This window comes from Vicugna pacos, chromosome 1 (genome assembly GCF_048564905.1).
Source record: "Vicugna pacos chromosome 1, VicPac4, whole genome shotgun sequence".
In the NCBI taxonomy this organism is placed as follows: Eukaryota; Metazoa; Chordata; class Mammalia; order Artiodactyla; family Camelidae; genus Vicugna; species Vicugna pacos.
The window spans coordinates 47,578,137-47,606,090 of NC_132987.1; the positions used below are offsets into that span (position 1 = coordinate 47,578,137).

The window sequence follows — 27,954 nt, forward strand, 5'->3', positions numbered from 1 at the left end:
TTTAAGTGAAGTAAGCCAGAAAGAAAGAAAAATACTGTATGAGATCACTCATATGTGGAATCTGGAAAATAAAAAGACACAAATGAACTTATTTATAAAACAGAGACAGACTCACAGACTTTTGTTTACCAGGGGGTAAAGAGGGTGGGAAGGGATAAACTGGGAGTTCGAAATTTGCACCTCTTGGGGAGTGATGGAAATGTTAGGTATCTTGATTGTGGTGGTGGTTTCAAAGGTGTATACATCTATCAAAATCCATCAAATTATACATTTGAAATATGTATAGTTTACTGTACGGAAATTACACCACAATAAAATTGTTCAAAAATTTTTTTAAAAAAGAAAATCAAGGTCTGGCACTACAAATATCAAAATGATAATCATGTTTACCTCTGGGTAATGGGGTTATGAATGAGTTTCCTTTATGTTTAAACATACCTGTATTCTCTGTCTTCTAATGTGAACATGTATTTCTTTTGAGAATGAGAAAAGTCATTAAACTTGTTTTTGCAATTCAAAAAATTTCAAAAAAATTTTTAATGGAGGTACTGGGAATTGAACCCAGGACCTCGTGCATGCTAAGCATGTGCTTTATCCCTGAGCTACACCCCCACCCCTGAGAGGTTCATGGTGGGGGCAGGTAGATCAGTAAGAGGCTACTGCCATCATCCATAGATTCTTACACCTGTACAACTGACTGCCACATCTGTGTGTGAGGTTGACTTTCCAATGGCCCTGAAAACTCAAGATTCAATAAGGCCTTTCCATACTGATTTGAATTGTGCTTATTTCGGCATGGATATCCTATCTCTCCTTGAGGTGAGGACACATTTAGGACTCCAAACATAACTCATAGAGGGTATCTTGCAGTTACATCCTCTGTCCCCATTATAATTTAAGATTGATACCATGGAAGCAGTGGGTCTTATAGAGGGCATCCAGATTACTGGATAATGAAAAATTGAAAGATTATATAAATAGATCATTGAATATAATAAATATTTATGGTACCCGTGAGTGAAAGGAAAAAAACATACAAGAAATCATAAGTGAAATGAGAGGCAATTCTAGAGTTCTTTCTTTGGGGGAAGGAGTAGTATTTCTCAGGAGGGAGGCTGGGGCCTGATAATCCAGTCTGGAGTATTTTTTTTTTTAATTTGTGTAACAGTTTAAGAACATCATTCCAGGACTGGTATGAGGTGGCCCGTGTGGAGCCAGGGAGACTTGTTTCTGCCTTGTTGATCCTCTGTCCCCTAAGGTTTTGGCTGTAGTAAGGTTTGTGATGGCTTACAAGCAAGCAGAAAGGTGAAATGAGGAAGTGAAGATCAAATCTATTTCCCTTTAAGAGCACAACCCACAAGTTCTGCTCACACCCCACTAGCTGGAAGTTAGCCACACAGCCAGGGGAGACTGGAAAATCTAGCCTGTTACTAAAGAAATGCAGAACAAATATTAGGGACAGACAGCATTCTCACCCGCAGAGCTGTAGGGGAAGTGAGACTCACTGTCTACTGGGGAAAAAAAGACTTGAAACAAATCATTATACAAATACGTATTAGTTATAGCTGTGTAATACAATTACCATAATTATAAATAAAAGTACAGGTGCTGTTAGGGTTGGTAATAGAGGAGTCAGACCTAATCTGATGAAAGAGCAAGGATGGGAGTGGGGTCCACGGGACACTTTTCTGAGGAAATAACATCCAGACTAAGAAAGACCTGAAGGAAGATGAGAAATGAGTCAAGAGATGTGCATTCTCTGTGGAGGCAATCAGAAGGAACGTGGTTTATTCTAGAGACTCAGAGACGATAGCCCAGGGAGAAACGGGAGAGCAGAAAGGACTCTCAGGAGACCAGGAGGAGCTGGAAAGAAAGAAGACTAGCTGGAGATGAGTGGAGAAATTCACTGAAGGGTTTTACTAGAGGAGTCAATGATGAGATTTGCTTTTTAAGCTTTTTAAAAACATCATCCCAGCTGCAAAGAGAAAAAAGTACAGGCTGGGGCAAGACCTGAGGCAGAGAGAAGAGGCAGCAGTAAACCAAGTGGAGATGGAAGTATGTGAAAAGAGCTGAGGTATTTCAGGAAAGTCTCAGGAGGATGAATTTTCTGAGTTCTTGTATGTCTGGAAATATCTGTTAAATATTCTAAATTCATAAGTAAGTAAGTGTTAGTTTGACTTGGTTCAAAATTTTAGGCTACAAATCATATTTTTTTCTTGGAATACTAAAGCTTTACTAACAATCAGTGTTGCAGTGTAAAATCTGATTCCAATCAATCCTTTTTCCTTTGTGACTGTTCTGGGTCTAAAAGATTCTAGAATTTTCTTGTTCTCCTGAGAATCCTGAAATTTTACCAGTATTTTTGTTGGTATTAACATAATTTTTTTTTTCCATTTGTCCTGGTTTTTCTGCAGCCAGTGGTACTCATAGTAGGAAGCCCTTAGACTTTCTTCAGCTCTGGGAAATTGTATTTTCCTTCTAGAAAATTCCCCATTCTTCCTCTCTATTTTCTCTTTATAGAACTCCTGTTAATGACTGCTGGAACTTTTTAATGATTTGAAATATCCAACCATTGTATAATGTGTAATAGTGCCGTGTCCTTTTGGGTTAAGAAACACTGCTTTTGATCTTTCAGCTCACTGATTTGATCTTCAACTGAGTCTGTTCCATATTTATCCCACTTACTGAGCTTTTAATTTCAAAGACACATTTTCTCATTTATAAGATGCAGATTTCTTGAGGTAGATTTTACTTTTTAAAAAATGAACTTTATAGATGTATAATGTGCATACAATAAAATAGTCATATTTTAAGTAGTTAGCTGGATTTTGACAAATGCATCTACTCATGTACTGAATGTATACTATTCTGATCAGTATATAGGACATGTCTATCACCTCTAAATTTCCCTGCACCTTGGGGCCACCAATACTCTCCCATTGTCAAGCAAACATTCGTCTGAAATTTATCATTGTAGATTAATTTTGCATGTTCTGTAACTTCATGGAGACTCATATAATGCATGGTCTTTTATGTTTAGCTTTTTTTGCTTACCATGATGTCTGTGATTCATCCATGTTGCAACATATAGCAGTAGTTTGTTCTTTTTTATTTTTGAGTACTATTCCATTATATGGATATGTTACAATTTGTTTATTGCTTTACCAGATGATAGGCATTTGAGGTCTTTCCTATTAAAGGCTATTACGAATGAAGCTACTATGAACATTTGCTTGCAAGTCTTCATGTGGACATTTGCTTTATATCTCTTGGGTAAACACCAAGGAATGGAATTGCTAGGTTATACGGTAAATATATGTTTAACTCCATTCCAATCTGCCAAATGGTGCTCTGAAGAGGAAGAAGAGAGCTCGAGCATGGAAAGGAAGTGCTAGAGTGGGGGTTCATCAGCCAAGATGGCTGCTAGAAACAGCCCCAGCTGTGGCTCAGGCTACGTGGACTTTTATGGGAGACTTGTACCATCATGTCCTCCATCTGAGTATGGTGAAGCCAATCACGTTTCTTTTTTGACCCTGTAGTGGGCTTTTCTGGTTGTTGTCATGGCAATCATCAACTGTCATGGCACTGGTGGGTGTATCACTAAGCATGCTAATGCATTACAATGACTGTATAATGAGGCTCAATGTCCACGGGAAGTCAAATCCTCCACCATCTTGGGCTTCGCAGGTTCTAATCAGTTCTTGTTTCTTCTCTTTGTGTCCTGAGACTTAAATAAGAGAAATTGGTTTATATTTGAGGGAGGGGCAGGGGTATGATCCTGGGGGCAACGGTCTTGGTAACCGAGACCCTGTCCCTAGGCTGAACTGTTGTTTTTTAATCGTTCATCTCTTGTTTTCTGCATTCCCCTTCTTCCCTGATTAACAACTATTTGAATCTGCTCTTTGGAAATCAGAGAAGGTTAAGGAGGCTAAATGAAGCCTATTTATTACAAACAAGAAATAGGGAACATGGGAAGACTTGTACCAGGGAGGACCCCACAGGGTCCTGCTCAGTATCAATTATATCATGTTACATTTCCACCATCAGTGTCTATGAGTTCTAGTTTGTCCAAATCCTCACCAACACCAGGTAGCGTAAGTTCTTTTAACTATTTTAATAGGTGTGTAGTGGTATATCATTGTGGTTTTAATCTACATTTCCCTAATGACTAATAGCACTGAGCATCTTTTCACTTGCTTCTCATCCATCTATTTTCTTGAGTGAAGAGTCTGTTCAAAAATTTTTTTGCCTAATTTTTAACTGAAGTGTTTATTTTCTTTTTATTGAGTTCAAGAGTTCTAGACTTTAAATTCAAGGTTTTTTTAGACATCTGACTTGAAATTACTTCTCCCCACTTGTAGCTTACTTTTCATTCCCTTAACAGTATCTTTCAAAGAGAAGAAGTTCTTAATTTTTATGGAATCCAATTCATCAATTTGTAATTTTATGTTTTATAATTTTGGTGTTACATATACATAATTATTTGCTAAGCTAAGGTCAGAAATACTTTCTCCTACAGTTTCTTGTAGTTTTGTGGTTTTAAGATTTACATTTAGGTCTATAATCCATTTTGAGTTAACTTTTGTATATGGTGTGAGGTGTGAATTAAAATTTGTTTGCTTGTTTGTCTGCATACAGACTTACATTTATTTCCACATCATTTATTTTGAAAAGACTATCATTTCTATACTGAACTATTTTTGTACCTGTGATATTGTGATTTATAATAAGAAATATATATTTGGTCTTCAATCCTGTTCTTGGCACAGAGCTCCTAAAACCCTTGGAATCACCTAAGTGATGACAGTAAAAGGGGGTTTTTTGTTATGTTACTGATGTGACTGTTGGACTCCCCTAAGGATGTCGGCTGGTTGCCAGGAGAAACAACTCTGTGAATAGAGGGTAAAAACTTTCAGTCCTATCCCTGACCCCTAGGAGGGGAGAGGGGCTGGAGGTTGAATCAATCACATATGGCCGATGATTTAATTAATCATACCTAAGTAATGAAGCCTCCATAAAACACCAGAAGGATAGGGTTAGGAGTGCTGTCAGGTTAGTGAGCACATGGAGATTTAGGGAGAGTGGCATGCTCTTGAGACAGCATGAGAGCTCCCCACCCTACCCCCCATTCTCTCCCCTGTACATCTCTTCCATTTGGCTGTTCCTGAGTTACATCCTTTTATAATAAACTGGTGATCTAGTAAGTAAAATGTTTCTCTGAGTTTTGTGAGTCACTCTAGCAAAATTGAACTTGAGGAGGGGGTTCTGGAAACTTCTGATTTATAGCCAGTTGATAAGAAGTGCAGGTGATAACCTGGCTTGCAACTGGCATCAGAAGGATGGGGGGCAGTCTTGTAGGACTGAAACCTTAACCTGAGGAATCTGATGCTACCTATGGACAGATAGTGTTAGAATTAAGTTGAATTATAGGACACCCAACTGGTGTCCATGGCATTGATTGGATCAGTTTGCCAATTACTAAGAAAAAAAGGCTACTGGTATTTTGATTGAAACTTCACTGAATCTATAAATCAATTTGAAAAGAATTTACCTCTTAACAATACTGAGTTTTCCAATCCATGAACACATTTTACCTCTCTGTTTATTTAAGTCTTCTTTAATTTGTTTCAAGAGTGTTTCATAGTTTTTAGGTATAATTTCTTCTGCAGTTTCTATTCTGAAAAGCTCATTCAGTGGCATAGTGTATATTTTTGCTCTAGAAGTTCAGTTTAGTTCCTTTTCATAGTTTCCATTTCTCTCTTCCTTATGTTCATATTTTCCTTTAAGTTCTTGAAAATATTTATAATAGCTATTTTAGCTTCTCAGTCCATCATCTTTTCATTTCTGGGTTTATTTCTAGTAACTGTCTTCCCCTCTTATTTTTATGGGTTAAATTTTCTTGCTTCTTACATGTTCAGAAAATTTTTAGTTGAATTTGGACATTGTGACTACATTTTAAAAAATAGTCTGAGAATATGAAAACGCATATATGTATGTATATGTATGACTGGAACACATTTTCAATTACCTTGCCCATCCCAAAATTCAGTCTTTGTCTACTCAGCTCATCAACATCACTGTGCTTTGCTTAAGTTTTCCCTCCTCGAAATTTAAAATTTTAAGTTTTCCTCCTGATTTCTGGGAAGTGCTTCTAGGCAGAAAGCTAGATGACTGTTGGGGGTCACCTCATTTATTTCTCTTTTCTCAGAGATCATAATCTTTCATGCTTTTTGTCTAATGTCTGAAAATAGCTGTTTCATACACTTCCCCAATTTTCTAGTTGTTTATTGCAAGAGGGTTTTTCTGGTACTAGTTATTCTGTCATGGTCATAAGTGGAAACTATCCATCTGTGATAAATTCAACATGATCACAAACTTTTTGTTACTCTTCCCATTGACAGATAGAATCTAATTCTCTACCTTTGAGTTTGGCTTTGCCTTAGTTTTGCTTGACCTTAGTTTTGTATGTGGGCAGAAGTGATAGTCTTCAATTTCCAAGACTAGGTACTAAGACTGCTTGCAGTTTCCACTGGGATTTCTCAGAATCTTTGCTCTGGGGATGATAGCCACTAGGTAAGAAGTTTGACTACCCTGAGACTGTCATGCTTAGAGGCAACTTGTAGATGTTCTGGTTGACAGTTCCAACTAAGTCCATTCTTCCAGCCTTCCCCACCAAGGCAGGGAGCATGTGAATAAATCTGTCTTGCAAACTCTAGACGAGTTTATGTCAGCTGTGTATAATCAAGTGACCTCAGTCAATGACACAAGGAATAGAAAAATCACCTGAGACTCACCCAATTCTCTGACCCACTATGGCAAAATAGTGCTGTTTAGCTACCAGGTATGTCGTTTGTTATGCAGCAATAGGTATCTGGAACATTGCTAGAGATATATTTTCACTTACAAGATTGCTTATTTGTTTGAACGGTAATTTTCCTTAGGTTGATTTTTGGTAATTGTTTTCCCAAATGTTTAGTTATTCTCAACGCTCCCTGGGGTTGGGTAGGACATGTAACTAAGAGTCTGTGAATAGCTTCAGATATAGGAGCAGGTTTCCCTATCATTCTTTGGAATCTTAAATTATCTGGCATTCCTCACAGCTTTTCTAGTCCCAATTAGATCTCTTAGTGTCAGAAAATCCACCTTAGAGAACAATCTCTTAAAATTTTGCCCTGGAGACAAATGCTTGAGTTCTCTGTTTTCTTTCTTCTTTTTCTTTCCCTCCTATCCTATATGGAGGTGCATAGTTACTCCATTGCTCTTCTTCTTTCTCCAGTTTCAACACTCATCACACTCCTACTCCAGGCACATTGTTTGCTTTTGAGGGGAAACAGCAGTAGCTACCCTTTACTACTTTTAGGGGAAGAGGAAAAGCTCTGACTTACGTATCCAAAGACCATAATTTAATGAATTGCTCTGACAATTATGCCAAGGCTACTCCACTTTTCATTTTTGTTGCCTCTGAGCTTAGAGCATATCTGAAATGGCTCTTATTTTTACAGTACAGTTATATTATATTCATAATTAATTTTCCAGAATTCAATTACATTACAGGGGAAACACAAGGAAAAACAAAAAATTAAATATGGTAGATGATTTTGTCTGTCATTCTGTTCACTCAGTTTTGTCCCAGAAGGAGCAAATCTCAGATGGAAGATGCAAATCTACTGTTCTTTCCATCATATTTAGCATCCATGTGCCTCTTGTAGTAATGGCATTCACCACATTTAGCATGCAAGAACGATTAAAGATATAGCTTTGTGCCTTACAGCATGGCTTCTAAATGTAAGCCAAACATTTTTTCAGATGCTTAACCAAAGAAATATTATTTCATTCCAATGTTGAGGAAAATCACATGTGCTGGATGCTTAAGAGGTGTTTTGATTGTCTGCAACATGGCCTTTACTCAAAGACTTTTCAAGGATAATTTTTATTTATTCATTTTCTAAAGAAATAGGTAACTGTACAATTTTTACAAAGGTGATTGTTTTGACTGGAAGACAGCAAAGTTTCAGGTATACAACACAATATCTTTAAATGGAAATAGAAAACGCATAAGTTGCCGCGTCCAGACAGCTCTGCAGGGCAGAAGGCACGACTGCGGTCTCCCTGTTGGAGGGGAGACCTACCTGGCAGTCATCTCCCACAGGGGTATCTGTCTTGCCTGGTGGGATCGTCTGTCGGCAGACAGAGAGCTCTGAAGAGTCTCATGAGGTCTTTTTGCCATTGCGGAGGTTTTTACTCCCTCTTGGTCACTCTTACCTGTTGGGGAGACTTTGGTTATGTTTCTAACGTTCACCAGAAGCAGACTAACTGATGAGCACCCTGGCACATTCCTGAGTGCTTACTGTGAGAATGGATGAGTCGCAGATCAATTGCCCCGGGTTGTTTCTCCAGGTGTCCTACCCCCAGCAGACCCTGGCCTCCTGAGCCGATTCAACTAATACACGCATAACGCACCATGCTGTAAATAGACAAAAGAGTGCAATGAAAATAAAGCCCCTTTCAATGGTAATTTTGATTATAAACAATCTGGCTTTTAAAATACAAATTCACTCAAGTACTTTTGTCCCATTTGTGTTTTAGGCTGGGTGGGTTTTTTATTTATTTGTTTTTGTTGTATTGGCTCTTATTTCCCTTTAATTTCCCATACACTTTGTTTCTCCCTCAAATTTCTGGTTGGGTGATGGTACAATGTTTTGGTTTTCAGCACAATTGTTTTTTATAAATAAAAATTGAAAAATTTTTTTGTAGGCTAAAGAATTGGGGAGAGAAAGGATAGGTATACATATGTGTTCAGTCTGACATCTTTCTTTTTTTTTTAACATTTTTTATTGATTTATAATCATTTTACAATGTTGTGTCAAATTCCAGTGTTCAGCACAATTTTTCAGTCATTCATGGACATATACACACTCATTGTCACATTTTTTTCTCTGTGATTTATCATAACATTTTGTGTATATTTCCCTGTGCTATACAGTGTAATCTTGTTTATCTATTCTACAATTTTGAAATCCCAGTCTATCCCTTCCCACCCTCTACCCCTCTGGTAACCACAAGTCTGTATTCTCTGTCCATGAGTCTATTTCTGTGACATCTTTCTTTAAATGTCCTTTTTGTTGATTGATGATTTGGTGTCCAGACTCCTAATTTTTAGCTTTCTCATAGGACTTGGGTTTCCCTCTCCACATCTCCCTGGTGTTTACAATTTCAGGTAGATTTCCTGCACTAGCTGTCCTCTCAGAACCTAATTTCTGCTCTTAGTATTCTGTTCCTCAGAGCTGCCCAGTTCCCCAGAGCTGGGGAGAGAACTCAGGCAAGGCCTCCTTCCTGCACATGTCCGCTGGTCCTTGGGGTGTGGCAGCTGCCCCTAGGGCTCACTGTGGTCTCACTCTCCTTGTTCTCAGCTCCAGCTGCACAGGGCTCCTTCCAGCACTTTGAAATGAAACTCATGCCCGGTTTTGCTTCATAGCCTTTTACATCTTCACTTTATGTCTGGAGCAGCCTCCTCTCCCATACTAACTCCCACACTTAGTCATTGTTTTGTCATTTTCAGGTGTCCATTCAAATAGCACCTCCCCAAAATGATCTTCCCTGACGCTCCACGTAACCTATGTCCCAGAACATCATATGCATTTCCTTCACAGCACTCACTACGGTTTGTAACCAGATATTTATTTGTGTCATCGTTTGATGACTGTATTTCCTTTTTGAGACTACTCGACTCCTATCCCCAGATCATGTCTGTTTTGCTTATCACTGTATTCTCAGCCACCAGCCCAGAGCCTGTATGAATTGCTGAATGAAGTAAAGTGCCAGCAACTGTTCACTTAATGATCCAACAATTTGAATGAAGACACTGGATTGATGAATGAGTTTGATAATTTGTTTCTTCTTGGGCTTCTGGCATTAGTAGTACTAAAGTACAAACATTTATAGCATAGAATAATATGCACATAGCCATATATCTATAGCATAAAATAACAACTTATATAGAAACTAAATGGACACTTAACATGGACACTAAGTTAAAGATTTCTTAAAGTGTATATTCTGTCCTAGTAATACTGCATTGAACAACCCTGACTCACCTATGTGTCAGTGAATTACTGTTTATAAAAGCATCATGACAAGATACAGTTGGCCCTTCGTATTTCTTTGTGTTCCTAAATTCTGCATCTGGGGAGTCAACCAACTTCAGATTGAAAGTATTTGGAAGAAAATTCTGGAAAGTTCCAACAAGCAAAACCTGAATTAGCCACCTACTGGTAACTATATACATAGTACTTATGCTGTATTAAGTATTATTATAAGAAATCTAGCCATGACTTAAAGTATATGGGAGGATGTGTTGTAGGTAATGTGAAAACACTACACCATATTATATAGGGAATGTGAGCATCTGTGGATTTGTTATTTGTAGGGGGTCCTGGAACCAATCCCTCGCTGACACAAAGGGACGACTGTACTTTGTTTCCATTCCCAAGGCTTCATTAATGACATATAACATCCGTGTAAGTCATGGTTCTTTAGGCAACAAACATATGGCTACATTAAGTCAACTAATATTGATATAATAGAGTCTATGAATCTGAATTAATCTGAATTTGCTTTATAATAGAATTGTAGAATATTCTCCTTTGTGTTATAGGTATAATATAGTACATAGGGTCTACTTATATTGTTAAAAAATTTTATAATCCTAAAAAAATCTAATGATATTTTTGTTAGGGTTCTTAGTAAAAACTAAGTAGGTCTTTTCTAATTTAAGCAACAAAATATACTAATTCATAGTATTAGAGTTACTATGTGTCCCATCTGTTCAGTACAGTTATAGTTTATCCTTGACATTATGAACAGCATCCCCTTTCATTCCCAATGTGTCTGAGTTCAAATGGCAAACTGTATGATCTCCCACACAGAATCACTGGGAGAGGTGGGGAAACAGATTAAGCTTTCAGGAACAATAGCTTGAGGCACACCACAGAACTGGGCCAATGTGGGAGCTGCCTCTTGTCACCACCAGAGCATCTAGAACCACTCTACTGATCTGTCCAGACGAAGAAGCTGCCACTGCCACTGGCACTGGCACTGACTCCAAAACCATATGCCATGGACCAGAGAAGAAGCCTCCACCATTCCCTCTACCTCTGGTGCCATTTACACCATTAAAGAAATGAATTCCTCATGCAGATCCTATTTTCCCACGAGGCAGAAATCAGAAAACTGCTTGCACTATTCATAGGAGTCTGTAAAGATGTAGTTCTGGAGATTCTAGCTGGGGAAAACAAGATTTACAAAACAGAAAACAATTAAAAGCAAGAAGAGGATTTAAAATATTTTGAGCAGTCGTGAAGGACAGATGTTACCCTTTATCTGGATATACATCCATTTTCCAAACTTAAAACAACAATAGCAACAAAAATTATGTTCCCACCTAGTAAAGTGACAATCTTTCATACAATTAAACAAACCCATTCTCTCCCCAGATGAGAAGACTCTTTATTTGGTATAATCTTCTTTTATTTAGCACAATCTTTTAACTTAGTACAACCTTTTCTAGTTCTAATATATGTAGTGATGATTATGGTTCCTCAATTCTGTCTTGGTATTTTTAATACGCGGACTAAATTACAAGTAAATACTATCAAAACATACTAAATAAAGCAAGGGTTAACAGAAAATCAGTTACATTTTCTACAAATGGCCTTCAGTTGATGTGTGTAATTTTCTTCATCAACAACTAGCCATTCCATATTACTTTTATGTTCAGGTCAGCAGTGACTCAGTTAACTGGATTCCTTTACTGACTGTGGAGTAACCCAACATCCATTCCTTGGGAGTTGAGCCCTTGGTGGTTCTGCCTATATGGGGTGCTCTAGTTTTCCATTAACATTTACTAATAGACATGGAAATATTAAGGAACACCCTATAGGAATTCTTGTCTTAAAGAAATAGTCTTCTAGATTTGCATTGCATAACACTGATTATTCCTTTTAAATCATATTCAACCCCACAGTCCGCATGGTAATCCCCTTGTCTGCTTTTTCAAGTGGTTTGAGACACTGGTGTGCTCTTGGAAGTACTCCTCCCTTGAGTACTAAGATCCTTAAGCCAAAGCTGTTGACAGTGGCAAGGATGTGAAGTAAAATTTATGTTAGTGAGTCATTAAGGGAATAGTGAGCAGTACCACCCCAATTTCATTTCTTGGTTCCTAAACTCATATTTTCTGGCCATGGCTGAAAAAACACTATGTGTTGGTTGCTATTTAATAGCAGATGCTGTATTCTATAAGATGGCATCCCTATTTTGTAAGATATCTCCCATTTGGCATCAAAACAAAATCCTCAATAAGTCATTTCACTGCTTTATAAAGCCAACTGCTTCTGGAAATCTGAATGCTTTCTAAATGCATCAATCTAATAATGTCCTAGTCTTTCGCTATAAAATAAGATCTCTGGTCAGAACCAATGTTATGTGACTTACAGTGACAGCACATGAGACATTTGGTGAGTCCACAGATGGTGTTGCTGGCAGAAGCTTGGTAGACCACATAGACAAATCCATGTCTAGATTGTATCAATTTCAGAGAAGACAGATTCCAACACTCACCATGTTAGAAGAAGCCCTATGTAATTAACTTGCCATCAGGTGGCTGGTTATTCTTTTTGGAGGATGGCACCATATGGCAGGACTCATGTTTGTTCTCTTTTGCTTTCAAACTGGGCACTCAGTGGAAGTAATATTCAGACATCTGGAGGAGAGGATGTCTAAGTTGTTAAGCCCAGGCATAAACTCTGTCTGAAACCATGACCACTTTTTCATTTAATAATTACTGAGTGACTGTGGAAAGAGGCTGACAAATTCATACAACAGGTCATCTTGTCCAGTCATGTATTGAAAACCTCTATATAGAGTCAGTCTTTTTTGCATATTCACATGCGACACAAATGCTTTCAAACTCCAGAATAGTTTAAAAGTCTAGATTGGTCCTTGCTTTAATCTTCTTTATCACCAATCCTTCAATCTTATCCCTCCTAAGTTCCTGACTATCCAATGAAATTATTAGCTATTGCCTGTAAATCAACGTAGACCTGTAGCTTAATCTCCCTTTCCAGCTAAACAGATCATGAGATACATTGTTTGAAGTTCTGCCCATTGGGGATATTTATTTTCTACACTGACCATCAGGTCACTCCTGAGTGGAACTGACATGATGTAGCTGTCCACTTCTGTATGTGGGTTGATTGAGCTGCATTAAACGGGACAAAGAAATACTGCTGTGCAACGTGGACTCAAAGAATACTTCTATAACATACTGGTGCCTATAGGGTGCTTTTTAGTATTGTCATTTCCAATGGAGCTGACAGTAACTGGAATATTTTTTTCTCAGTTACCTGGTCATAGAGACCTCTTAATGCGACTAGAGGTGTGGTTTGAGAGAATACCGGCAGCATGGCAGGAGTAGATGCACTCAGGGTATGAGTCATCTTCTTTTGGGACTTGTGTTTTTAGGACCTCCACGAACCTGTTCAAATATAAATGATTTCCCGGGGATGATGGAATGCTGCAAAAAATATCTGACTTTATAGCTCAGTAGATGAGATATTCACATACTTCATGGTGGGATACTTAATTTCCATAGGCAAATGATGTACTGCTCCCAAACATTCAGTCTCTACCACGATCCAACAGCAAGCCGAGACTTTTTTGAAAGGAGAATGCTACAGTTACTTACTGAAAAAGATACCCTACTCTGAATTTTGAGGATATACACTGTAGTCTAGACCTTCTAGAGAGTTTTCTATTGCTTTGTGCCACACTGAAAGCTGGAAGACTTTCAGATGACCTTTTAATTATTTGGAGAAGCATAACCAAATGTCACATATATTTTCTACAAGATACAAAAATTGAACAAGCATCATTCCCCTTTATTATGACAGGGGATGCAGAGTGTAACACTTTTCTTTCATGTTGGAGGAGACACTTTGAGAAGTCTGAGATCCCTGATCTCCAGAAATTTCACTCAACTGACAGGTCCCTGTATTTTTCATATCTTTTATCTTTTGATATGTGTATATTTTATGAACAAGCCTAGGTTACATACTCTTCCTGTGCACTGGGTTGCATTAGCTTAAGTCATCAGTTTGTAGACCACTATGATGTTTTGTGGACTAAATCAGGGCACAGTCAATGGGTTCCTATTGCTCTTAGGCAGTGAAGCCAGTGAAGGTAAAATATCAACAAGATGGTTTTGTGGAAACACTGGGTCCACTTTAAGACTGAGTTGGTCCACAAAACTCACTTATCACCTGGTCCCCATTAGCTCACATTCTGACCAGAGGGACATAGTAAAAGTCTGGGTTCCCATGGATTAACTGTAGTTCTGAGTCAATGAAGTAATTCCCCAGTGTTTTCCTTTCTCTAGTAGTGCACAGTCATCCTTGCAAAATGGCTGCAAATCCCATTGGAGAAGGCCAGAAGAAAGATTTATATATCACTGCCATGTGGTGTCATCTTAGGGTCCTTTCTTAGCAGTTTTCTGGGCTCCTTTCTTCATTGATGGGTTCACAGTCAGGTGTGTGAACTGACTCAGGTCTGAGTATGGGTATTGGGTTTGATTTTATCATGGCAGCTCATTTTATGCCTTTGTGTTTCAGAATTAGATGTGGGGTTCATCTTCTCCTTTTATTGTTCTGTTGTTTATTTTTGTTTTGTGTTTTATTCCAAAAAGGGTCTTAATGGGTGGCCCCTATATTTTCTACCATACCATTTTGTATTCATAAGTATAACCAGTTAGCACTTATGAATCATGATTCTTGTGCTGTTCCAACTGCCTTTTATCATAACCATGTCCACCTTTTCTCTTGAGGTTAAGTACTGCTGCTAGACTTCTGTCAACCAAAGATCGGCTCATCAGAGAGCCCATTTTCATGGTGGTGTCCCTTGCTCACAGAGAACAGCATTTTTCAATGTAGGATGCTATAGGTATTTTTCAACAGTGTAGTAAAAGGATTTCTTCTGGGCTCTTTTTAGGGCCACAGTGTGTGTGTGTGTGTGTGTGTGTGTGTGTGTGTGTGTGTGTGTGGTTTGCAAATTAAAAATATTCACCAATATTCTTATTTATCCCAAATCTTTGTATTTCTGCCTCTTCATAATACTAGACAACTTCTTTTACATCTTCATTTATGGAAGACCACTGCCACTGAATTCAACTTTCAGTGAGCTGAGCAAAACTTTAAACTCTAAATATCTGACTTGGCATATTGACTCTAGAATCTGTAATAAGTGCACTCTTATCAATAACTCAGATCAATCTAAATTTATGTGCACTGGCCTAAGTACTGTCTCAGTTACTAACGCCATTTTAACAAGCTACCTTAAAGTCAGTGCCATGAATTTTTTTTTGGTTAACCTCATAGATTCTGAGACTCAGGAATTCAGAAAGGGTACAGCGAGGACAGCCTGTCTTTGTTCCATGATGTTGGAGGCCTCAGCTGGAGAGATTTGAAAGCTGGAGTGTGGGGGCGGAGATCAAGATGGCGGAAAAGAAGGATGCGGAGCTCACCTCCTCTCACAAATACATCAAAAATACATCCACATGTGGAACACTTCTCACAGAATACCTGCTGGACACTGGTAGAAGATCTCATACAACCAAAGCTAGAAGAAAGATCACTACGTAACTAGGTAGGACAAGAGGGGAAAAAACAGGAATTGGGACAAGACCTGCGCCCTTGGGAGGGAGCTGTGAAAAGGGAAACAGTTCTCTCATGCTGGGAACCCCCGTCACAGGCTTGGAGGTCAGCCAGGACAGACAGGGAGCTTCAGGGGCTCAGAGGAGGGTGCAGCAGCCGGCCTGCGGCAGGCAGCACAGACAGAGACCAGCACAGACAGTCCTTGCCACCTCGCTGCACTTCCTAGCATGAAACGTGTTTCTGCTAGTGTGTGAAGCAGTTGGGTGCTGAGACTCAGGCTTCAGTGGATAGACCCAGGGACAGGACTCGATTCGGCTGTGTAGAGACAGCCTAATGGGGCTGGAGCGTGTTCCAGGCTGCAACTGGGGATGTGCATAGGATGGAGCCCTGGTCCAACACAGGAGGCCCATAGTCAACATGTGCGCAAAGGGAGGGGTGGGCCCCACCATAGCAGCCTCATTCTCCGGTGCTGACAGTGGGTGTGGCTCTACTGCTATGAGCTCTGGGAGTGCACAAGCACCTGCAGGTTGTCCACACATGGAGGTGGGGCTAAAACCTGAGCCTATTATCAGTGCTCCCAAGGCAGAGGTGGGGCCAAGGGCAGTGCCAACAACAGTGTACTTTGTAAGCCTGCACACCAGGTGGCAGGTGACATCACAGAGCACAGGTCCCAGGGGACAGCTGCTGGGGAGGAATACGCTGCTGCTCCTTTCCCAGTAGGAACAGTGTAGACTCACTTACCTCACACCAGAGCTTAGAACTGGATCTGGGGGCTTCTCCAACAACTGGGAAGCATAACATGCCCCCAATAGGGCTCTGACAACCACAGAGCAAAGAGGAGGCCCCGAGTGCAGGCACTGATCAACACAACATCAATCACACCCCTTATCAAGGGAATAATGACCCACACAAACTAAGGAAAGACGCAGCAGGCATCCATCCCCAAAACAATCCTCACACCAAAAATACTGGACTTACACAGACTACACAGGGACACTTCCACATAAAACAGCCCTTCAAGATCACAATAGATAACTGTTTCTCCTAAATTCATAGAGTCAGAAAAATATAAATAAAATGAAAAAGAAGAGGAATCACTCCCAATTAAAAGAACAAGAGAAATTCTTTGAAAGAACAGTTGATGAAATGGACCTCTTCAGTCTACCAGACCCCAAGTTCAAAAAGTAGGTAATAAAAATGCTGAAGGAATTAAGAAAGGCTATTGACAGAAATGTAGATCACTGTAACAAGGAACTAGAAACTGTAAAGAGGTGCCAATCAAAATTTTACAACTCAATTGCTGAGATGAAAACTAAGTTAAAGGCAATAAATAGCAAACTAAATAATGCAGAAGAATAAATAAGTGATCCATAAGATAGAATAATGGAAATCACCCAATCAAAAGAGCAGACAGAAAGACAAATGAAAAAATAAATAAATAAAAGCAATATAGGAGACCTATGGGATAATATAAAGTGGGCCAATCCATGCATAATGAGGAAATTCATAAGGAGAGGAAAGAGGAAAGGTGGCCAAAAATGTATTTAAAGAACTTATGGCTGAGAATTTCCCAAACCTAAAAAGGAAACGGATATCCAGGTACAGGAAGCACAGGTCCCAAATAAAATAAACCCAAACAGACCTACACCAAGACATATCATAATTAAAATGGCAAAAATGAAAGAAAAAGAGATGATTCTAAAGGCAGCAAGAGAAAAACAGTTACAAGGGAACCCTCGTAAGGTTAGCAGTTGATTTCCCCACAGAAATTTTGCTGCCCAGAAGGGAGTGGCAAGATATATTCCAAGTCCTGAAAGGAAAAAAAGTCTGCAACCTAGGATACTCCACCCAGCAAGATTATCATTTAGAATAGAAGAAGAGATGAATTTCTCAGTCAAGTAAAAACTAAAGGAATACAGCAATACTAAACCTATCCTGAAAGAAACATAGAAAACTCTTCTCTAAACAGAAAAGAAGCAAAAATCTACAAGAATTACAATAAGTAAAGAAAATATATAAAAGGATTATAGATCACTTAAATAAGCCAATATACAGTTTTAAAAAAAATCAAACATTTTTTGTGAAAGTGATTATAACTATGATGAACAGCAAAAGGATAAACATGAAGATGTAAAACAGGACATCTAAATCATAAAACATGGTGGAGGGGGTAACAAAATGTAGATTTTTTTTGTTTTAGAATATGTTTGAGCTTATATGACTACCATTCTAAAACAAGTAGATATAGTAAGTGGTTAACATACTTGAAAACCAGTGTAACCACACATCAAAAGCATACAAAAGCCAAAAAGAAGAGAACTCAAGCATAATACAAAAGAAAACCATCAAACCACAAAAGCAAAAGGCCATCAAAAACAAAAAGAAAAGGAAGGAACAAAGAAGAAATACAAAATTAACCAGAAAACAGCTTTAAAATGGCAATAAATATGTAGTTATCAATAATTACCTTAAATGTTAAAGGATTAAATGCTCCGATTGAAAGACATAGATTGGATAATAAAACAAGAACCTAAAATACACAGCTTATAAGACACCCACTTTAGGGCAAAGGACACACATAGATTGAAAATGAAGAGATGGAAAAATATTTAATGTAAAGGGAAATGACAAGAAAGCAGGGTTAGCAAAATTCATATCAGACAAAATAGGCTTTAAAATAAAGACCATAAAGAAAGATAAAGAAGGACCCTATATAATGAAAGGAACAATACAAGAAGAGGATATTACACTCAGTAATATATACGCACCCTATATAGGATCACCTAAATATATAAAACAAATACTAACAGATATAAAGGGAGAAATGGGCAGGAATACAATGATAGTAGAAGACTTTAACACCCCACTGACATCAATGAACAGCTCTTCCAGACAGAAAATCAGTAAGGCAACAGAATTCCTAAATGACACAATAGAACAGTTAAATTTCATTGATATCTTCAGGACATTACGTTAAAAAAGAAAACAGAATACACATTCTTTTAAGTGCACATGGAATATTCTCTAGGATAGATGACATACTAAGACACAAAATAAACCTCAACAAATTTAAGAGAATAGAAATTATTTCTAGCAACTTTTTCTGATCATAATGGCATGAAACTAGAAATCAACCACAGAAAAAAGAAACGAGAAGGAAAAAAATACATGGAGACTAAACAACATGCTACTAAAAAAACCCCAATAGGTCAATGATGAAATCAAAGGAAATAAAAAAAATACCTCAAGACAAATGATGATGCAAACACAACCGTACAAAATCGATGGGATGCAGCAATATCAGTCCTAAGAGGGAAGTTCATAGCAATACAGACCTTCCTCAAAAACAAGAAAAACCTCAAATAAACAACCTAACTTATCACTCAAGAGAATTAGAAAAAGAAGAAAGAAAATCTAAAGTCAGCATAAGGAAGGAAATAATAAAGATCAGAGACGAAACAAATAAGAGGTTAAAAAAATAGAAAAAAGTCAATAAAACCAACAGCTATTTTCTTGAAAGCATAAACAAAAATCAATAAACCTCTGGCCAGGTTCAGCCAGAAGAAAAGAGGGGACCCAAATAAACAAAATAAGAAATGAAAGAAAGGAAATAACAGTTGATACCATAGAAATACAAAATATCATAAGAGAATACTATGAATAGTGATATGCCAACAAATTGGGTAACCTAGAAGAAATGGACAAGTTTCTAGAAACATACAGCCTACGAAAACTAAATTAAGAAGAAAGAGATAATTTGAACAGACTGATCACTAGAAGTGAAATAGAATCTGTAATTTAAAAAACTCCCTGCAGACTGAAGTCCAGGACCAGATGTCTTAACTGGGGAATTCTACCAAACATACAAAGAGTTCTTAACCTCTTCCAAAAGATTGAAGAGGAGAGAACACTCTCAAAGTCATTTTCTGAAGCCACCATCACCCTGTTACCAAAACCAGACAAAGACACTACCAAAAAGAAAATTACATATCAATATTTTTGATAAATATAGATACAAAAATTCTCCACAAAATATTAGCAAACCAAATCCAACTGCACATAAAAAGGATCATATACCATGATCAAGTTGGAATCATCCCAGGGTCATAAAGATGGTTCAACACATGTAAATCAATCAATGTCATACACCATATCAACAAAAGAAAAGGAAAAAACCACATAATCATCTCAATAGATGCAGAAAAAGCATTTCATAAAATTCACATTCATTCATGATAAAAGCTCACCAAAGTGGGCATAGTGGGAACATATCTCAACATAATAAAAGCTACTTAGGACAAAGCCACAAGTGAAAAGCCAAAAGCTTCGCACTAAAATCTGGGACAAGACAAGGCTGCCCACTATCACCACTCCTATTCAAAATAGTCTTGGAAGTCCTAGCCACAGCAATCAGACAAGAAAAAGAAATAAAAAGTATCCAAATTGGAAGGGAAGAGATAAAACTGTCATTATATGCAAAGGACATGGTATTCTATATAGAAAACCCTTGAGACTCCACACGAAAACTACTAGAGCTGATAAACAAGTTCAGCAAGGTAGCAGGACACAAGATTAACATAACAGAAATCTGTTGCATTTCTTTACACTAACAATGAAATATCAGAAAAAGAAAGTTAAAAAACAATCTATTTTAAAATCACATTAAAAAAGCCTAAAAATAAACCTGACCAAGGAGGTGAAAGACTTACACACTGAGAAGCATAAAACATTTATAAAGTAAGTTGAAGATGATTCAAAGAAATGATAAGATGCCCCATGCTCTTGGACTAGAAGAATTAATGTTGTTAAAATGGCCATACTACCCAAAGCAATCTATAGACTTAATGTGATCCCTATCAAATTACTTATGAAGTTTTTCACAGCATTAGAACAAATAATTCTAATATTTGTATGGAAACACATAAGACCCAGAATTGCCAAAGCAATCTTGAAGAAAAAGAACAAAGCTTGAGGCGTAACCCTCCCAGACTTCAGACAATACTACAAAGCTACAGTAATCAAAACAGTGTGGTATTGGCACAAAAACAGTCACATGGGTCAATGGAACAGAATAGAGAGTCCAGAAATAAACGCACACCCCTATTAATCTTCGACAAAGGAGGCCAGAACATACAATGGGACAAAGACAGTCTCTTCAGAAAGTGGTGTTAGGAAAAACTGCACGGCTGCATGTCGGTCAGTGAAGTTAGAACACTCCCTCACACCATACAGAAAAACAAACTCAAAATGGCTTAAAGACTTGACTGTAAGACATGATACCATAAAATTCCTAGAAGAGAATATGGGCAAAACATTCTCTGATATAAATTTTTGCAATGTTTTCTTAGGTCAGTCTCCCAAGCCAAAAGAAACAAAAGCAAAACTAAACAAATGGCACCTAATAAAACTTTTAAGCTTTTGTACAGCAAAGGAAATGACAAGCAAAACAAAACGAAAACCTATGGAATGGGAGAAAATATTTGCAAATGATGTGACTGACAAGGGTTTAATTTCCAAAGTATACAAACAACTCATACAGTTCAAGAACAACAACAAAAAAACAAACAACCCAGTCAAAAAAATGGGCAGAAGGCCTATATAGACATTCTCCAAGAAGACATACAGATGGTCAACAGGCACATAAAAAGATGTTCAATTGCTAATTATTAAAGAAATGCAAATCAAAACTACAATGAGGTATCACCTTACACCAGTCAGAATGGCTGTTATCAAAAAGTATACAAGTAATAAATGCTGGAGAGGGTGTGGAGAAAAGGGAATCCTCCTACACTGTTGGTGGGAATGTAAATTGGTGCAGCCACTATGGAGAACAGTATGGCAGTTCCTTAAAAAACTGAAAATAGAATTACCATATGATCTAGCAATCCAAACCCTGGGTGTATATTTGGAAAAGGCAAAAACTTTAATTGGAAAAGATACATGTACCCCAATGTTTACAGCAGCACTATTAACAATAGCCAAGACATGGAACCAACATATATAACATGGTTCTTGCCCAGGGCCACAGCAATGTGACAGATGCCAGGGGAAGTCTCCATGTTCTCATTCTGCACTGCCTGTCACTGTTGATCCTGCAGTCCCAGCACCAGTAGGATGAGTTTCAGGAGTTTGTTCACATAACTCTGGGCATCAGGCTGTGAGATACATATATACACAATGGAATACTACTCAGCCATAAAAAAGAATAAACTAATGCCATTTGCAGCAACATGAATGGACACAGAGATCATCATACTAAATGAGGTAAGTCAGACAGAGAAAGACAAATATATGATATCACCTATATGTGGAATCCAGAAAAGTGATACAAGTGAACTTATTACAAAATAGAAACATAGAAAACAAACTTATGGTTACCAAAGGGGAAAGGAGGGGAAGGATAAATTAGGAGTTTGGAATTAACAGATACACATTACTATATATAAAACAGATAAACAACAAGAAGCTACTGTATAGCACAGGGAACTACATTCACTATCTTGTAATTGCCTATAATAGAAAAGAATCTGAAAAGAATATTTTATATATATATACATATACATATCTGAATTACTTTGTTATATATCTGAAACTAACAATACTGTAATTCAATTATACTTAAAAAAAACCCAGCCAGCACTTACAAAGAAAGGAAAAAATAATCTGGAGTATGGTGGGGAGCTTAGTGAAGGTCTACTTATACTCCTGTCTGGTGTCTGATGTTAGCTTTGCCTGGGATTTCAGCTGCGGCCATGGGTCCGTAGTCCTGAATGTGGCTTCATGTGGTTGCCTGGACTGTTTCTAGATTCAAAGGGTGAGCATTCCAAAGAGAGCCAGGTGGAAACCATTGACTTTTATGACAAAACCTCAAAGTCACCTGACTTTACATAACATCACTTCTGCCACAAGCCCACTCAAATTCAAGAGGAAGAAAAAAAGACCGCAACTCCTGATGGAAGGAGAGTCAAAGAGGAGCACGTGGGATGGGAGATATTGTTCTGCCATCACTGGGAAATCTACGTATGGCAAGAATGCTCAAAACCCATTCCCACATATACTCCCTTGGTTTTTGCTGATGTAAATCAGCAAAATATTGCTTACTTGTATGTATGCATGCACGTATACAAATATGTATGTAAGCTTTTTCCTTTCTGATTTGACTTTGTGATAGGCCCCTGTGAATTTCTAATTATAAGTCTGGAGGCAAGGAGGATTCTCGGGGGGAAGAATGAAGAGAAGTAGGTTTCCTTTACAAAGTAACTGCCTCTGTCTGGGCCATTATACACATGGAACTCAGGAAAGACAGGGGCAGTCTCATCAGACAGTTCAGAAGGGGCTGCTTCAGCTGGCATGGGAAGGCTCAGTGAAATTAGGCAGTTTGGTATATGGTAATCACCAGGCTCCTCCCCTATGTCTCATTCTAAGTATTAGGGGTCTGTGGGCATGGTACTACTCTTCTCTAAACAACAGCTTCATTTTCACATAAAAGAGGCAATAAGACTGTGAAATCAGCTGGTATAATCCAACAATCCATAGGATAATACTGCTTATTATATTTTCAATTATAACAGCACTGTGGCCTCATAAGCATTTTTTTTTTACGGTATACATAGTCCTATCAATATAACTTGATCCAGGTCCCGGTAAACTTTAAGCTTATCCATATTAGTTAGATTTCTCCAGATGAACAGAAGCAATAGGATGTGTGTATGTGTATATGTTTATGTATGTATTTATATACGTACAATGTACATATCATATAGCACAGGGAACTATATTCAATATCTTATAGTAACCTATGGTGAAAAGAATATGAAAACGAATATATGTATGTTCATGTATGACTGAAGCATTGTGCTGTACACTAGAAATTGACACATTGTAAACTGACTATACCTCAGTTAAAATATATATACAAAAAACTAAAATCTCCACATCAAAAAAAATGTATATATGTATACATTGACCAAGTATCTGAATACCATGGCTTAGCCCAACTGACACATAAATTAACAATCTCACTTCCTTTCCTTCCCATAATAATCAGAAGCATCCAGACTGATCTTCAGTGTTTTCTTCCATATGCCTTCCTACTCTTACCAAATTGTAACCACTTGGTTCCTGAACGCCCTGCACTGATAGGCTCCTCATTCCATATGATCAAGTGGTAATTAAAGTACCTCTCTCCACTGCTGCCATGGTCTGGATTCTCCCAGCCCTTTAACCTGACCACATTGGATAAGCAGTTGCATATTCTCATTTCCTGAAAGGTTTGTTGTCCACTGCCACACCTGCCATTAATTACTGTATAGGTCAAAGTTCTTCTTGTCTGCAAATAATAGAATTTACTCAAGCTAGTTTTTGCTGAAATAGATTTAATAAAGGATACTAGGTAGCTCAGGGGGTAATAAGGAAGGTGGAAGAAAACTTCTGTTTCCATAAGTAAAGTCCAGAGCCACAGTGAAGAACTAGCCTAATGAGGGACTTGCTATTATTGGGGCCAGCCCCAGACTATGCAGCAGAACTGGCCCGAGGAGAGAATTCTGGTACCAACCCCAGTAGTAAAGGTCTGCAAGCACACTGCCTAGAGCATACGTACAAAAGAATGGAATAGGAACACTTAATCTCCGTTCATTCTAGTCTGAAGTGTTGAATATGTAATTTCAAAACAGTGCAGTGCTGATAATGATATTTCCAGATAATTAGGTAAGAATATAGGCATCACCTTCCTCTTCAGAGCTATGATGGGATATCAATCTGATTGATTAGTTACTACCTGACCTTGAATTAGTCACAAGGGAGATTATCCTGGGTGGGCCTAACTTAAAGGAGCTCCTTGAAAGAAGGTAAAGCACCAGTAAAAAGCTTTCCTGCTGGTTTCCTGCCAAGTTGTGACAGGACGAGGCACATGGCTAGAACCTGAAGACCTTTGGCCAACAGCCAGTGGGACATGGGGATCTCTACTGCAAAGAACTGAATTTTACCAACAATCTGAGTGAGACCGGAAGAGGGTCCCAAGCTCCAGATGAGAATGAGGCTTCATCGACACTTTGATTTTAACATTGTGAGAGCCTGAGCAGATAACCCACTATGTCTTCCTGGACTTCTGAACCTACTGAAAGTGAGAGGTGATGTGGGTATTGTGTCACAAATTGTGATAAATTGTTGTGCAGCACAGAAAACAAATACAGTCATGGTTCGGCACAATCACTGAATTTTTAATCATGTAAAATCTCGCTCCAAATCTCTACTTTGTATTTGCATTGGGAATGAAGGTATTCTCAGAGATATGGGACAAGAAGAGAACCAATTTGGCAATACATCAATGGACCAACTGAACACCTCCCTTCTTTAGGCATGGAATTCTTATGCGCTAATAATTTAGAGAAATAAAACCTATATTTTGGAGTTTGTTAAAAGGCTTGCCTTCAAGTCCCAAGATCTACTACAGGACTTGGCTGATAACAGGTCTATTTTAAATAGTAGCAATTATTACTACTGTCACATATAGATGTATATAGGAAAAAATATTGTTAGTACTTTTCATACTTTTTTCAATTCTGCAATTTAGAGGTTCCTATTGAACTCCCATTGTTAAACTTAAAAGTCCATTCTACATATGTTACATACATTCATATTCCTGAGCACAAGAATTCTTCATGCTAAAACCCCCAAAGCTTTATGTACTCCTTGTCAACTTCTAAAGGAAAAAAATCAAGTGCATGTCTTCTTTTTTATGTCTAAATTTATTTTACTGAAATAAATGGAGAATGGATGGTAGCATGAGTATTTTTGTCTTAATAACTGGATCATATTTTCAAATGATTGATTTGATTCACCAACAAATGATTTGATTTCAGACATTGTTTGAAAATACCTAATGGCTGTATAACAGAATGTTTAATCGTGCTTTGTAGACCTATCCCAATTTTTAAGCTTCAAGATGTTGAAAACCTTTATATCCTCTGCTACTATTTATCTGATCACTTAGAATTTAGAAATTGTACTTGGCTGTGAGTAGCAGAAACCAGAAAAACAGAAGCTTAAACAAATAAAGGCTTTATTTTCTTCACATTATGTGATGTCTGGAGCTGGACATTACAGGGCTGGTATGGTGGCACCCTGCTACCAGTATAACCCAGGCTCCTTCTGTGCTTCATTCAGCTATCCTTAGTGGATGCTTGTAACCTCATGAGTCCAAGCTCACTGCACCATTTCTGGTATCACATCTACTCTCCAGGAAGGAAGGAAGGAGAGAAAGGGCAAGGGAAAATATTTTTAGCTGAGGCTGTGCTGCTTTTAAAGAAGATTATTTAAAGTTCCACCCAGTGATACTCACTTATATCTCATTGGTCAGAACACATGGTCATTTCTATCTTTTAAGGTTTGACTAATAAAAATTAGTCAATCACTTAGCTGTTCCAAATGGAAAAAGGTGAGGATGGAGAAAATTATAAATTTTTGCCACATATAGCATAGGGGAAAATTAGTATTATTTAAAGGAAAAAAGCAGTTTGGACTGTCTATCTTAGAATTGGTAAGCAATAAAACTATTTCAACATTTACATGGTAGAACTGGACACTGTAAAACAATGTGAAAACATGATAATGTCTTGACACTAAAAAGTTATAAAAATCTTCGGAATTATTCAAAGAAAGCAGAAAGTTATAAATAAATTCCATTGGAAGAGCTGGCTCAAAATTAAAATGGTCAAAAATCAAGGTACTTTTTGTGGGTTCTTTGTTAATGGTTGATTCTTATTAAGTACAAATTTCAAAAGATAATTATTTATTCATTGTTTTCCTACAACAAGGATCAGTATTAGTATCCCAGTTCTCGTGGACATTTATACAGCAGTAAACCAGATGTTCTAAGGTAAAAACTATGGATAATAAGCAGACAACATGATGAAAATTTTCAATACTGAGATGTGCTCCGTAAAACATGAAGGTACTATTTTCTTGAACAAGAGAACCATTGATCCAGCTGAGAATAATCTGGCTTTTAGGTGCAAGCACAGTACAGTCAGATAATTTATTTTTGCCTGCTGAGGAAGCAGGTTAGTTTCAGTGAAGTACAATTTCAGGTGAGAGGGAAATGATGAGTGAGATGTGAATGCCTATGCTTCAACACCTATCATTCAGCATACCATCAACAAAAAACTCTCTAGAAGATGGCATTTTTCACACCTACTGAAATACATTTAGTCTACGAATGAGCATGTAAAGTATATTTGTGCCCTTGGTTTCCTTGTCTGTAAAATGGGAAAAGCAATTGTACCTACTTCATAGAGTTGTAAGAATTAGAAGAGTTAATATGTAAAAAATCACAGAGAATGGTATTGGAACATAATGAATGCTATATGAATTTGCTGCTATTAGCTATTAAAGCAAATCTCAAAATAGGATAAATAATAACATCCATTCTTTGAATGGAGTTAGTGTAGGTTGTCAAATGGTAATTTATTCTTCCTGGTAAGGATAAGGAATGGTGATTTAAAAGAAATTTCTGCCACCCAGTGTTTTTTTGTTGGTGATGATAAGGTCATTTCACTTTTATTCACTTGTGGGGCTTAGCAGGGCTGCTGGAGAAGGATTGAGAGGAGGAGTTACATTCACTGAGTCAATAGGAATTAGCTCTCATTATCTGGACCCTCCATTTCTCTACTTATTTGTAAAGCCTCTTTTATCCTTGTTGGTTCTAAGATTTCTGCATGTAAGTTTCAAGACTATAAACTCCCTGCTGAACCTACTAAAGAGAAAAAGTCACTGCTTCCAGAAAGTGTGTTATGCTCTTAAGCTCCCAGGCTAGGTGAAGGCTGCTGTTGTGGCAGACGCGGACAATCACTAGACAGATAGCATTATCGTAGCAGAAGCAAAATTAGTAACTATTCTAAAGAAGGAAAACACAAAAGGACATGAAATAAAATGTCCCATTTCATAACATATCTCTACTTTGTTATAAAGTGTTCAAGTTCTGACAAAGACATCTTTAGGATGGAGGAGGTGTGCTCCATGGTTAGAGCATTAGGTCTGAGGCTCAGCTTTGCTTCTTATTGACTACGTCTCCCTCAAGGAACTTGGCATTTACGGGGATGTCCACTGTACTCGCCAGGGGTCCACCTAAGCTTCTGCAACAAATGGCACCCAAGATAAAATGGCTTAAATAAAGAAGAGGCTTATTCTTCCTTTGCAGAAGCCCAGAGATAGGCTGTCCATCTTTGAGTTTAAGGTGCCTGCTTTTGCTGTAATT

The 27,954-nt window shown here is 37.8% G+C and overlaps 1 long non-coding RNA gene across 1 annotated transcript in view; it reads right to left on the bottom strand.

The window, feature by feature from the left end:
• Window positions 1-7,911: 7,911 nt before the first annotated feature.
• LOC140696430 (uncharacterized) overlaps window positions 7,912-27,954 on the bottom strand; it is a 28,244-nt gene continuing 8,201 nt past the window's right edge. Inside the window, exons 3-4 of the long non-coding RNA XR_012072753.1 lie at window positions 8,349-8,464; window positions 7,912-8,262 (exon numbers count right to left, since the gene is read on the bottom strand). This is a non-coding gene — a long non-coding RNA (uncharacterized lncRNA). The remainder of the gene's footprint in view (window positions 8,263-8,348; window positions 8,465-27,954) is intronic.